The sequence below is a fragment of the Triticum aestivum genome, chromosome 5D (assembly GCF_018294505.1).
Source record: "Triticum aestivum cultivar Chinese Spring chromosome 5D, IWGSC CS RefSeq v2.1, whole genome shotgun sequence".
Classification (NCBI taxonomy): Eukaryota; Viridiplantae; Streptophyta; class Magnoliopsida; order Poales; family Poaceae; genus Triticum; species Triticum aestivum.
This window is the reverse complement of record NC_057808.1, coordinates 457974259-457986052: the sequence shown is the minus strand read 5'-3', so window position 1 is coordinate 457986052 and position 11794 is coordinate 457974259.

Below are 11794 nucleotides of genomic sequence, written 5' to 3'. Positions count from 1 at the left end.
ACTACAAACATGAAAAAGAGTTCATCTCTGAAATAATCAAACAAAAACTCCTAATGGAGTCAAAACCTTTACTTTTATCGCTTGGGGACCGCCACTAGCGTGCTTAGCATGGAAGATATTGATAACTGATGGCCGTGAAGTGAATAAGAAGGGTGCATGTCTCAAAATATAATTTATCTCTGTTTTAAAAATTGAGCTCTGGCACCTCTGCAAATCACTGCTTCCCTCTGCGAAGGGACTATCTATTTACTTTTATGTTGTGTCACCACCTTCTAAAACAAGCGCCAGAAACTAAGTAGAGCACAGCTGTCATGATTTATGCATTATGTGTAGCTAATGTTGGGTGCATCATGACTAGATCTTTTCTACCATGAATTACAATGTTTAGTCACTGATTGAACTTTGGAGATTCTCTGCATTTATGTTTTGCGGTCTCAGAAAGGGCTAGCGAGATAACACTATTGTCATATTATATCATAGTTGTTTTGACAACGTGTTGCTGTTTGAGATATTTTATTATTACTCGCTAGCTAATTATGTCATTGATATGAGTCATTATAATCTTTAAATGTTATTCTTGACATGGTTAGTTATAATGTTGGCTGAAAACCTGGGTGCTATTTAAGTTTATTTATGCAAACAAGAGCAAAAGAGTTCGTAAAAGTTTTTCTTTCTCACTTTCAGTTTATCAACAAAGGTTTAAGCTTGGGGGAGTTGCTATGTCTCCAACGTATCTATTGTTTCTCATGCTTTTCCTCTAGTTTTGGACACTAATTTGCATGATTTGAATGAAACTAACCCCAGACTGACGTTGTTTTCAGCAGAACTACCATGGTGTTGTTTTTGTGCAGAAATAAAAGTTCTCGGAATGGAACGAAACTTTGCGAGGATTTTTTATATCAATAATAAGAATTTCTGGAGCCAAGACCTGCCGGAGAGGGGCACCTGGGTTGGCACAACCCACCAGGGCGCGCCCCCTCTCCTGGAGCGCCCAGGTGGGTTGTACCCACCTGGTGGCCCCGCAGACGACCCCCTAATACTACAAAATCACATATTTCCAGAAAAAAATTAAGGGAGAAAGAATTATCGCGATCCATGAGACGGAGCCGCTGCCAAGCCCTATTCTTCCTCGGGAGGGCAGATCTGGAGTCCGTTTGGGGCTCCGGAGAGGGGGATCTTCGTTCTTCGTCATCACCAACCCATCTCCATTGCTAATTCCATGATGCTCCCCACCGGGAGTGAGTAATTCCTTCGTAGGCTCACTGGTCGGTGAGGAGTTGGATGAGATTCATCATGTAATCGAGTTAGTTTTGTTAGGGCATGATCCCTAGTATCCACTATGTTCTTAGATTGATGTTGCTATGACTTTGCTATGCTTAATGCTTGTCACTTTGGGCCTGGGTGCCATGAACTCAGATTTGAACCGTTTATGAATTCATCATTATATCCATGTTTTAGATCCGATCTTGCAAGTTATAGTCACCTACTACGGTTATGATCCGACAACCCCGGAGTGACAACAACCGGGCCCACTCTCGGTGATGGTCATAGTTTGAGGAGTCCAAGTATTCACTATGTGTTAATGCTTTGTTCCGGTTCTCTATTAAAAGGATCTCTTAATATCCCTTAGTTTCCAATATGGACCCCGCTGCCACGGGAGGGTAGGACAAAAGATGTCATGCAAGTTCTTTTAATGAAGCAGGTATGATTATTTACAGAATACATGCCTAAATTATATCGATGAACTGGACCTAGTGTTGTATCGCCCGAGGTTATAACTGTCACAAGATGAATATCATCCAACAAGTCATCGATCCAATGCCTGCGAATTTATCTTATATTGTTCTTGCTAAGTTACTACCGTTGCTACTGCTATCGTTACTGCTACAAATTACTGCTATCACTGTTACTGTTACCATTGCTCCTGCTACTATCATCAAAACTATCATACTACTGTGCTACTAATCACTTTGCTGCGGATAATTAATCTCCAGGTGTGGTTGAATTGACAACTCAATTGCTAATACCTTCAAATATTCTTTGGCTCCCCTTGTGTCGAAACTATAAATTTGGGTTGAATACTCTACCCTCGAAAACTGTTGCGATCCCCTATACTTGTGGGTTATCAGCAGGCTCCTTGGCGGCCTCCCCAGTGGTGGCCTTGCCGGCCTCCCCGGCAGGCCCCGTGAAGGGAGGACAATTATAAGTTGGCTAGAAGCATACGCATTATGAATATCAAAGGTGACTAAGGATGTTTAAAGTATAATCCGACAAAGGGATTATCATGATTCAAGAGCCGAGAAGAGGGCGATTGGAAATATGTTTAGGTTTTCTAAAGTAAGAGTCGGCAGGATTACGGAGCAATTTCAGGGGCAAAATGGTTACAAACAGTTACTATTCGAATGCAACGACATATATAGATCTGAAATATACTGAGGGAAAAGGAAAATAAAAGCCCTAACTATGGCGAGGATGCGGGATTGTTACGAAAGGGATCTACTTCAACAGTAAAAGGAGTTCAATGCAAGATCAAATCAACTATGGAGTGGTTTTAACATGAAATGGTCAATAGATCTGCAGACAAACTATGATTATTTTCCTAAAATGAATCACCGATGAACTTGATGAACTACGGAAGAACTATGGCAGTGGAAGAATGCTATAGATGAGATGCAAGACTTACAGATGTACGCAGAGTAGGTTGAAGATTTCAAGCTTCATGGATGCGGCCGCGCCAGTTCTGATGAGTCTCGGCGACGGCGTCAATGGGTTTGCTTTCGCTGCGGTTGAAGTCAACGTGCTCGAGGTGTTCGCGAGGGTGACTGAGTCGAGAGGAAGAAGAGCATGAAGGGGCGGGGTAAAAAGTGAATCTGAGACCCCACTGGCCTATTTATAGGCATGGTAGGATCGAGGAGACGGGGTGGAACCCCAGGGCAGCGCAGTAAATTTTTGCTAAAAAGGCGCCTCCATTTTCGTGTTGACAAGATTTGACATATCCACTCAAATATTCGTTACGAGGTCATGCACATGTGTCAAAGTGGCTGAAATGATGTAACATATGGAGCAGTAAAAACGCTAAGTGTTGAAGAATTTTGAGACTCAGAAACATTTGGATTTTGGGCGGAGACCCGACCATAAGATTTAAAGGAATAAGAAATTATAAGACAGGAAAGATGAAGCGGAAGCTGGCTTTGAAGGAATTCAGACCCGGGGTACAACCCTTCACATATTTTCACTTATCTTATTTTTTCAGGATGGAGTTTAACATGGATGAATCCAAGATAAACTCGGAGCTAATGTTGGGGATATTCCCCACGGGTTTGACCTGGCATAAGTGTTGTTGGGAAACATAGCATGCAATTTCAAAACAATTCCTACGCTCACTCAAGATCTATCTAGGAGATGAATAGCAACGAGAGGGTGAGAGTGTGTCCACGTACCATTATAGACCAAAAGTGGAAGCATTAACTTAACGCGGTTGATGTAGTGGAACGTCTTCTCGAATCAACCGATCAAGTACCGAACGTATGGCACCTCCGAGTTCTGCACACGTTCAGCTCGATGACGTCCCTTGAACTCTTGATCCAGTAGAGGTACGAAGGAGTCGATGAGTTCCGTTAGCACGACGGCGTGGTGTTGGTGATGTGATCTGCACAGGGCTTCGCCTAAGCACTACGACAATATGACCGGAGGAGTAAACGTGGAGGGGGCACCGCAGACGGCTAAGAAACAACTATTGTGCTTTGGGGTGCCCCCTTGCCCCCGTATATAAAGGAGGATAGGGGAGGCCGCCGGCCCTAGGGGGCGCGCCAAGTGCGGGGAGTCCCACTAGGACTCCAAGTCCTAGTCGGCCCCAGCTTCCTTTCCAACGAAGGGGAAAGAGGGAAAGAGAGGGACAGGCAAAGGGGGGCCGCGCCCCCTCCCCTAGTCCAATTCGGACTCCTCATGGGGGGGCGCCACCTCTTGTGGCCTGCCTCCTCCTCTCCACTATGACCCATTAAGGCCCAATACTTCCCCCGGGGGTTCCGGTAACCCCTCGGTACTCCAAAAAATACTCGAACCTCTCCGGAACCATTCCGGTGTCCGAATATAACCTTCCAATATATCAATCTTTACCTCTCGACCATTTCGAGACTCCTCGTCTTGTCCGTGATCTTATCCGAGATCCGAACAACCTTCAAGTCCATGATCTTACCTCTCAGTCCAGCTTTGGGTTTCTTCCCGGGAGTGACAACTTGCTTCTCATTCTTCTTGAAGTTCCCCTTCTTCCCTTTGCACTTTTTCTTGAAACTAGTGGTCTTGTTAACCATCAACACTTGATGCTCCTTCTTGATTTCTACATCCACAGCCTTTAGAATTGCGAAGAGCTCAGGAATTGTCTTTTCCATCCCTTGCATATTATAGTTCATCACGAAGCCTTTATAGCTTGGTGGTAGTGATTGAAGAACTATGTCATTGACACTATCATCAGGAAGATTAACTCCCAGTTGAGTCAAGTGGTTATGGTACCCAGACATTCTGAGTATGTGCTCACTAACAGAACTGTTCTCCTCCACCTTGTAGCTATAGAACTTGTTGGAGACTTCATATCTCTCAACTCGGGCATTTTCTTGAAATATTAACTTTAACTCCTGGAACATCTCATATGGTCCATGATGTTCAAAACTTCTTTGAAGTCCCGATTCTAAGCCGTAAAGCATGGCACACTGAACTAACGAGTAGTCATCAACACGCGACTGCTAGGCATTCACAATGTCTGCAGTTGCTGGGGCAGGTGGTACACCTAGCGGTGCATCAAGGACATAATTCTTCTGTGCGGCAATGAGGATAATCCTCAAGTTACGGACCCAGTCCGTGTAGTTGCTACCATCATCTTATAACTTAGCTTTCTCTAGGAACACACTAAAATTCAAAGGAACGGTAGCACGAGCCATTGGTCTACAACATAGATATGCAAAAACTATCAGGACTAAGTTCATGATAAATTAAGTTCAATTAATCATATTACTTAAGAACTCCCACTTATATAGACATCCATCAAGACATCTAAATGATACGGATCCAAATCAACTAAACCATGTCTGATCATCACGTGAGATGAAGTATTCATCAATGGTGAACATCACTATGTTAATCATATCTACTATATGATTCACGTTCGACCTTTCCATCTCCAGTGTTCCGAGGCCATATATGTATATGCCAGGCTCGTCAAGTTTAACCCGAGTATTCCGCGTGTGCCAAACTGGCTTGCACCCGTTGTATTTGAATGTAGAGTTTATCACACCCGATCATCACGTGGTGTCTCAGCACGAAGAACTTTTGCAAGGGTGCATACTCGGGGAGAACACTTATACCTTGAAATTTTAGTAAGGGATCATCTTATAATGCTACCGCCGTACTAAGCAAAATAAGATGCATAAAGATAAACATCACATGCAATCAAAATATGTGACATGATATGGTCATCATCATCTTGCGCTTTTGATCTCCATCATCGAAGCAACGTCATGATCTCCATCGTCACCGGCTTGACACCTTGATCTCCATCGTAGCGTCGTGGTCGTATCACTAACCATTGCTTCTACGACTATCGCTATCGCTTGGTGATACAGTAAAGCAATTACATAGTGTTTGTATTTCATACAATAAAGCGAGAACCATATAAGACATTGGTCATATAAGGTTGGTCCGGGCCGCTTCATCAAACAATACCGTCGAATCAACATAACACATCGGTGGTAAGAAGTATGACGATCACCGCCCACAACTCTTTGTGTTCTACTCGTGCATATCATCTACGCATAGACCTGGCTCGGATGCCACTGTTGGGAAACGTAGCATACAATTTCAAAAAAATTCCTACGCTCACGCAAGATCTATCTAGGAGATGCATAGCAACGAGAGGGGGAGAGTGTGTCCAGGTACCCTCATAGACCGAAAACAGAAGCGTTAACTTAACGCGGTTGATGTAGTCGAATGTCTTCTCGAATCAACCGATCAAGTAGCGAACGTACGGCACCTCTGAGTTCTGCACACGTTCAGCTTGATGACGTCCCTCGAACTCTTGCTCCAGTAGAGGTACGAAGGAGTCGATGAGTTCCGTCAGCAAGATGGTGTGGTGACGGTGTTGGTGATGTGATCCGCGCAGGGCTTCGCCTAAGCACTACGACAATATGATCGGAGGAGTAAATAGTGGAGGGGGGCACCGCACACGGCTAAGAAACAACTATTGTGCTTTGGAGTGCCCCCTTGCCCCCGTATATAAAGGAGGATAGGGGAGGCCACCGGCCCTAGGGGGCGTGCCAAGTGGGGGGGAGTCCCACTAGGACTCCAAGCCCTAGTCGCCCCCCTCCTTTCCAACGGAGGGGAAAGAGGGAAAGAGAGGGAGAGGGAGAGGGAAAGGGGGGCCGCGCCCCCTCCCCTAGTCCAATTCAGACTCCCCATGGCGGGGGGCGCGCCACCTCTTGTGGCCTGCCTCCTCCTCTCCACTATGGCCCATTAAGGCCCAATACTTCCCCGGGGGGTTCCGGTAACCCCTTGGTACTCCGAAAAATACCCAAACCGCTCCGGAACAATTCTGGTGTCTGAATATAACCTTCCAATATATCAATATTTACCTCTCAACCATTTAGAGACTCCTCGTCATGTCCGTCATCTCATCCAGGACTCAGAACAACCTTCGGTCACCAAAACACATAACTCATATAATACACATCGTCATCGAACGTTAAGCGTGCGGACCCTACGGGTTCGAGAACTATGTAGACATGATCGAGACACCTCTCCGGTTAATAACCAATAGCGGAACCTGCATGCTCATATTGGTTCCCACATATTCTACGAAGATCTTTATCGGCCGAACCACAATGTCAACATACGTTATTCCCTTTGTCATCGGTATGTTACTTGCCCGAGATTCAATCGTCGGTATCTTCATACCTAGTTAAATCTCGTTACCGAGAAGTCTCTTTACTCGTTCTGTAGTGCATCAACCCGTAACTAACTCATTAGTCACATTGCTTGCAAGGCTTCATATGATGTGCATTACCGAGAGGGCACAGAGATACCTCTCCGATACTCGGAGTGACAAATCCTAGTCTCGATCTATGCCAACCCAACGAACACCTTCGGAGATAGCTGTAGAGCATCTTTATAATCACCCAGTTACATTGTGACGTTTGATAGCACATAAGGCATTCCTCCGGTGTCCGTGAGTTGCATAATCTCATAGTCGGAGGAATACATATTTGACACGAAGAAAGCAGTAGCAATAAAACTGAACGATCATTATGCTAAGCTAACGGATGGGTCTTGTCCATCACATCATTCCACTAATGATGTGATCCCGTTTATCAAATGACAACTCATGTCCATGGCTAGGAAAATTTAACCATCTTTGATCAACGAGCTAGTCTAGTAGAGGCATATATACTAGGGACACGGTGTTTTGTCTATGTATTCACACATGTATCAAGTTTCCGGTTAATACGATTCTAGCATGAATAATAAACATTTATCATGAATAAGGAAATATAAAATAACAAATTTATTATTGCCTCTACGGCATATTTCCTTCAAGTGTGACCCGATCTTTGAGCTTGTAAGCTTTAGGATTCACACCACTTCCGAGTCATGGAAGAGCCAAGCCAGAAGAGAAACCAAAGGTCTAAAACAAGACTCGGCCTGATGACCAGCTCTCACATGAGCCTTGTGCATGCAGAGGCCTAGGAGAAGTTTCCTAAACTTGGAGAGCACGATCAATATGAGATCGAGCAAGATACGGGTTAAGAGTATGACCCGTATTCTTCTGTAAAACTAGGGACTCAACCTGTTATATAAATGGTAGTTCCTAGGACCCAAAGTTAGGTTACAACCTCTCAAAATATAGGTAGTGAAAGTGAATCCTTGTAATCGAGATCATCATCAATATCAATCAGGCAGGAGTAGGATTTTACCTCCACCATGATGCGCCAAACTTGGGTAACTCGTGTCCTTCGTTTTCGATCAACCCCGTTCAAGGCACCACCTAGTTGCCATGGCCTCAAGACTTAATCCTTTCACGAGGACATCTGTTGTGACAAAACTACGATACTCGATGACAAACTTCTTTAGTTCAAACACCCTCCATTGCCACTTCCAAAGAAGCAATATACTTTAGCCTCTATTGTCAAATCTTTCACAGTTTGTGCTCAAAACAATTCCACCTTACTGTGCCACCAGTTTGTGTAATTACAAAACCATAATTAAAATCAAAAATCATTTGTATCACTAGTGAAGATAGCACTGACGTAACTTAGAACGAGCTTGCATCGGTGTAATATTTTACAACTTAACTCTTCATCATGTCCATTACGAGAAATATGCCCCCAAGTACTTCTCAGGTACATAAGGATATCTTCCACTGCTGTCCACAGATCAATATCTTGATCATTGTATTTTGCTCGTAACACTTAAAACAAGTTTGCGATTTCAAACGAAAAAAATCATGATTTTGAAAACTTCATGGATTTGAAAAAAGTTCACGAGTTTGAAAAAGAACTTCACCAATTTGAAGAAAGTACGCATATTTTAAAAATGCTCATGTATTTAGAAAATATTTAGGAATTTGAGAAATGTAAGGGATTTGCAAAAAGTTCACAAATTTGAAACAATTTTGCGGATTTAAAAAGAACATTCATAGATTTAAAAATCTTCATGAAAACTATAAACAATTATCGATTTGAAGAAGTTAACAAAAATTAAAAATTGTTTGCAATTTAAAAAAATCATGAAATTTAAAATGGATAAAGAAAAAGGAAAAAATGAAAAAGAAAAAAAGAAAAAGAAAGAAAGAGGAAACCAAAAAACACAGTGAAACCAGTGAAAACGAAAACTAGAGAAAAACCTAATAAAAAGGAAAATAAAAAGAAAGGCAAAAAACATTTGGAAGCTTTCTAAAACAGGTTAAAAGGGGATCTGACGTGGGTTGGCCTGTCAACAGCGAGGACACCTCTCTCGTGGGCGCTCGCTACGGAATACGTTGTAACGGGCTCGTTAAGCGTCGAACAGGAAACGACTTGTTGACTGACAGTAGCGGCTTTGCTACACACACGGAATAATTTCACGGATTTTTACAGGACGTGCTGATGTGGAAAGGTGTCATTGGAAAGAAGAGGTGAACCGGGCCCCACCCCATAAAAATCAGGGGTAGTTTAAGAGTAAGATGGAAGGGGTCCGTTGCAGCCCCCTAAAGATCCGTGTGTGTAGCATTTTTGCTGATAGTAGAGACGAAATTATTAATTGAGGAGTACTTCTCACAAAGATCACTCTCACCTTCTAAGGTTATGACAAGTGGCGTGCTGCATGTGCGTCCCTTGTCGCATACTATGAGTTTTCTTCTTTTTCGTAGATCCGATTATTCAAAACATTTTACCTCTTAAACCGTGTGTGCAAATCTCGAATCGTTTTCACCGTTGGATTCCTCGCGTCCAGATCTTTAAAACTAGATACCGTGTTAATGGGTTTTGACCAACTTTTTTTCACGAAAAAACCGAACGAAACAATCATCCCGGGAGCTCGGTTTATTTCCCCTTTCCGAAAGAGGCACGGCCATGCCTCTCGCGAAATCACAACGGTGCCTCTCATGAAAGCAAAATTGTGCCTCTAGCGGAAGAAAAAAAAAATAAAAAAACGTATTTTTTTTGTTTCTTAGAGGCACGGTCGTGTCTCTCGTGAAAGCAAAACCGTGACTCTGGCAGACGCAAAATGTGCCTCTAACGGAAGAAAAAAATACAGAAAATGCGTTTTTTTTGTTTCCGAGAGGCATGGCTCGGTCTCTCTAAAAAGCAAAACCGTGACTCTCGCGGAAGTAAAACCGTGCCTCTCGTGAAAGGAAAAAAACACGTTTTTTGCTCAAATGTCTTTGCCCAAAAGCTAAGGAAGACCGATGAAAAACCAAAACGTCGAAAAAACCCCCGGGGAAAACTGTTTTAAAAGACAAAAACGCGTGCGGAAAAATTAAAAAGATCGAAGAGAGCGCCCAGAGCGCGACACGCGGCGGCGGCTGAGAGCATGCCAAGTGGGGTGATCGTTGTGAGGCTCCCGAATGAGCGCTCGTCAACTAGTTGCTCTCCATTAGAGATGCAAACACATGCACTTGTGGCCTCCTGTTAACAAGGCCGGCCCAATGATATGTCGTTCTTTTCAAGGACTAGGCAGAAAAAAGGGTTGGGCTCGGTTATAAGTTGTTGGTGGAGTCGCAACCAAGGCAAAAAGGTTGGGCCCAGATCAAGCTCAGTTGTGGGTCCATGATGGATCGGTAACTGGGAAAATACTTTAGGACCAGTTGTGAGTCGATGGTGGACTTGCAACCGAGGCAAAAAAAAGGATGGGGCTTGGTTGCAAGTTGTCTGTAGACTTGCATTTGATGTGCAAAAAAGGTTGGGTCCAGTTACAAGTTGAGCTTGAGTTTGCAACTAAGACAAAAATCAATCAGGCCAGGATCGAGCGTAGTTACGAATCAATGGTGGACTTGTAACTGGGACAACAAATATTTGGGCCTAGTTGCGAGTCAAGAGTGGATATGCAATTGAGACAAAAAAAACTTTGGGTCGAGTCGCGAGTCGATGGTGGACCTGCAACTGATGCGGAAAAAGGTTGGGCCTAGATCGCGCGCAGTTACGAGTCGATGGTGGACTTGCAACTGGGAGAAAAGAACTTCGGGCCCAATTAGAAGTAGAGGGTGGACTTGATATTGAAGCAAAGAAAAAGAATCGGACCTAGCTATTGGTGGACTTGCAAATGAGGTAGAAAAAAATATTTGCCCACTTAGAACTTTAGGGTCACTTTGCAACCAAGGCAAAAAAGGGTGCCGGACCCAAGTCGAGCCCAGTTGTGAGTTGATGGCGGACTTGCAACTGGAGAAAAAAAATACTTCAAGCCTAGTTGTGAGTTGAGGATGGACTTGTAACTGGGGCAGAAAAAAATGTCAGGCTTGGTTGCAAATTGTTGCTATACTTGCAACTGAGGGTGTGTGGGGGGGCGGATCAAACCAGCTGAAAGTTAAGGGTGACTTTGCAATGTGTAATTGCGCATTAGAGGCAGACATGCAAACTTATCACGTTATTTTTCTTAAAACATTTTTCGGGAAAAAATCGTAGGACATTGTTCCCATTATGTACCAGTTTAAACATATTGGAAAACACGTACACCCATTGACCCTACACTACACATGCGTGAAACCTCAAAGCCCAACGGGCATGCAAACAAAACACATGACCGACAAGGGACGGACATGCACACACATCGATGCAGCAGAGACACACAGGACATAGAGGCCCTAGCGTGCGACCAGAAAAATGGGCCGATGTGGAACACAACCACACAGGACACATCGATCAAATAGTTTCGACAAAATATTTTAGCAATTGATTGTGTAGTGGAAAATTTCGATGTGGCAAAGCTTCATCTAGATGAGAATTAGCAAAACCGTTTAAAAATCGTTTAACATTATTTAAGAAATATACTTCACGTATTTAAAAATATTTTATTTGTCTTTTATAAATGTTTGTTGCGTATTTAAAATTACATACATCATTCATTTAAAAATATGTTCAATTCCATTCCCATTAACTATTGAAAAAAGACAAGAAAAGGAAAGGAATTTTAGAATAGTAGAAAAATAAAATAAATAATAAAGAGAGGAAAAAATCTTGGCCTTGCCACCTCCAGTTGCATGTCGATGGTGGACTTGTAACTAGGATAAAAAAGATCGTACCCAGTTATGAGTCGAGAGTGGACTTGCAACTGGGGC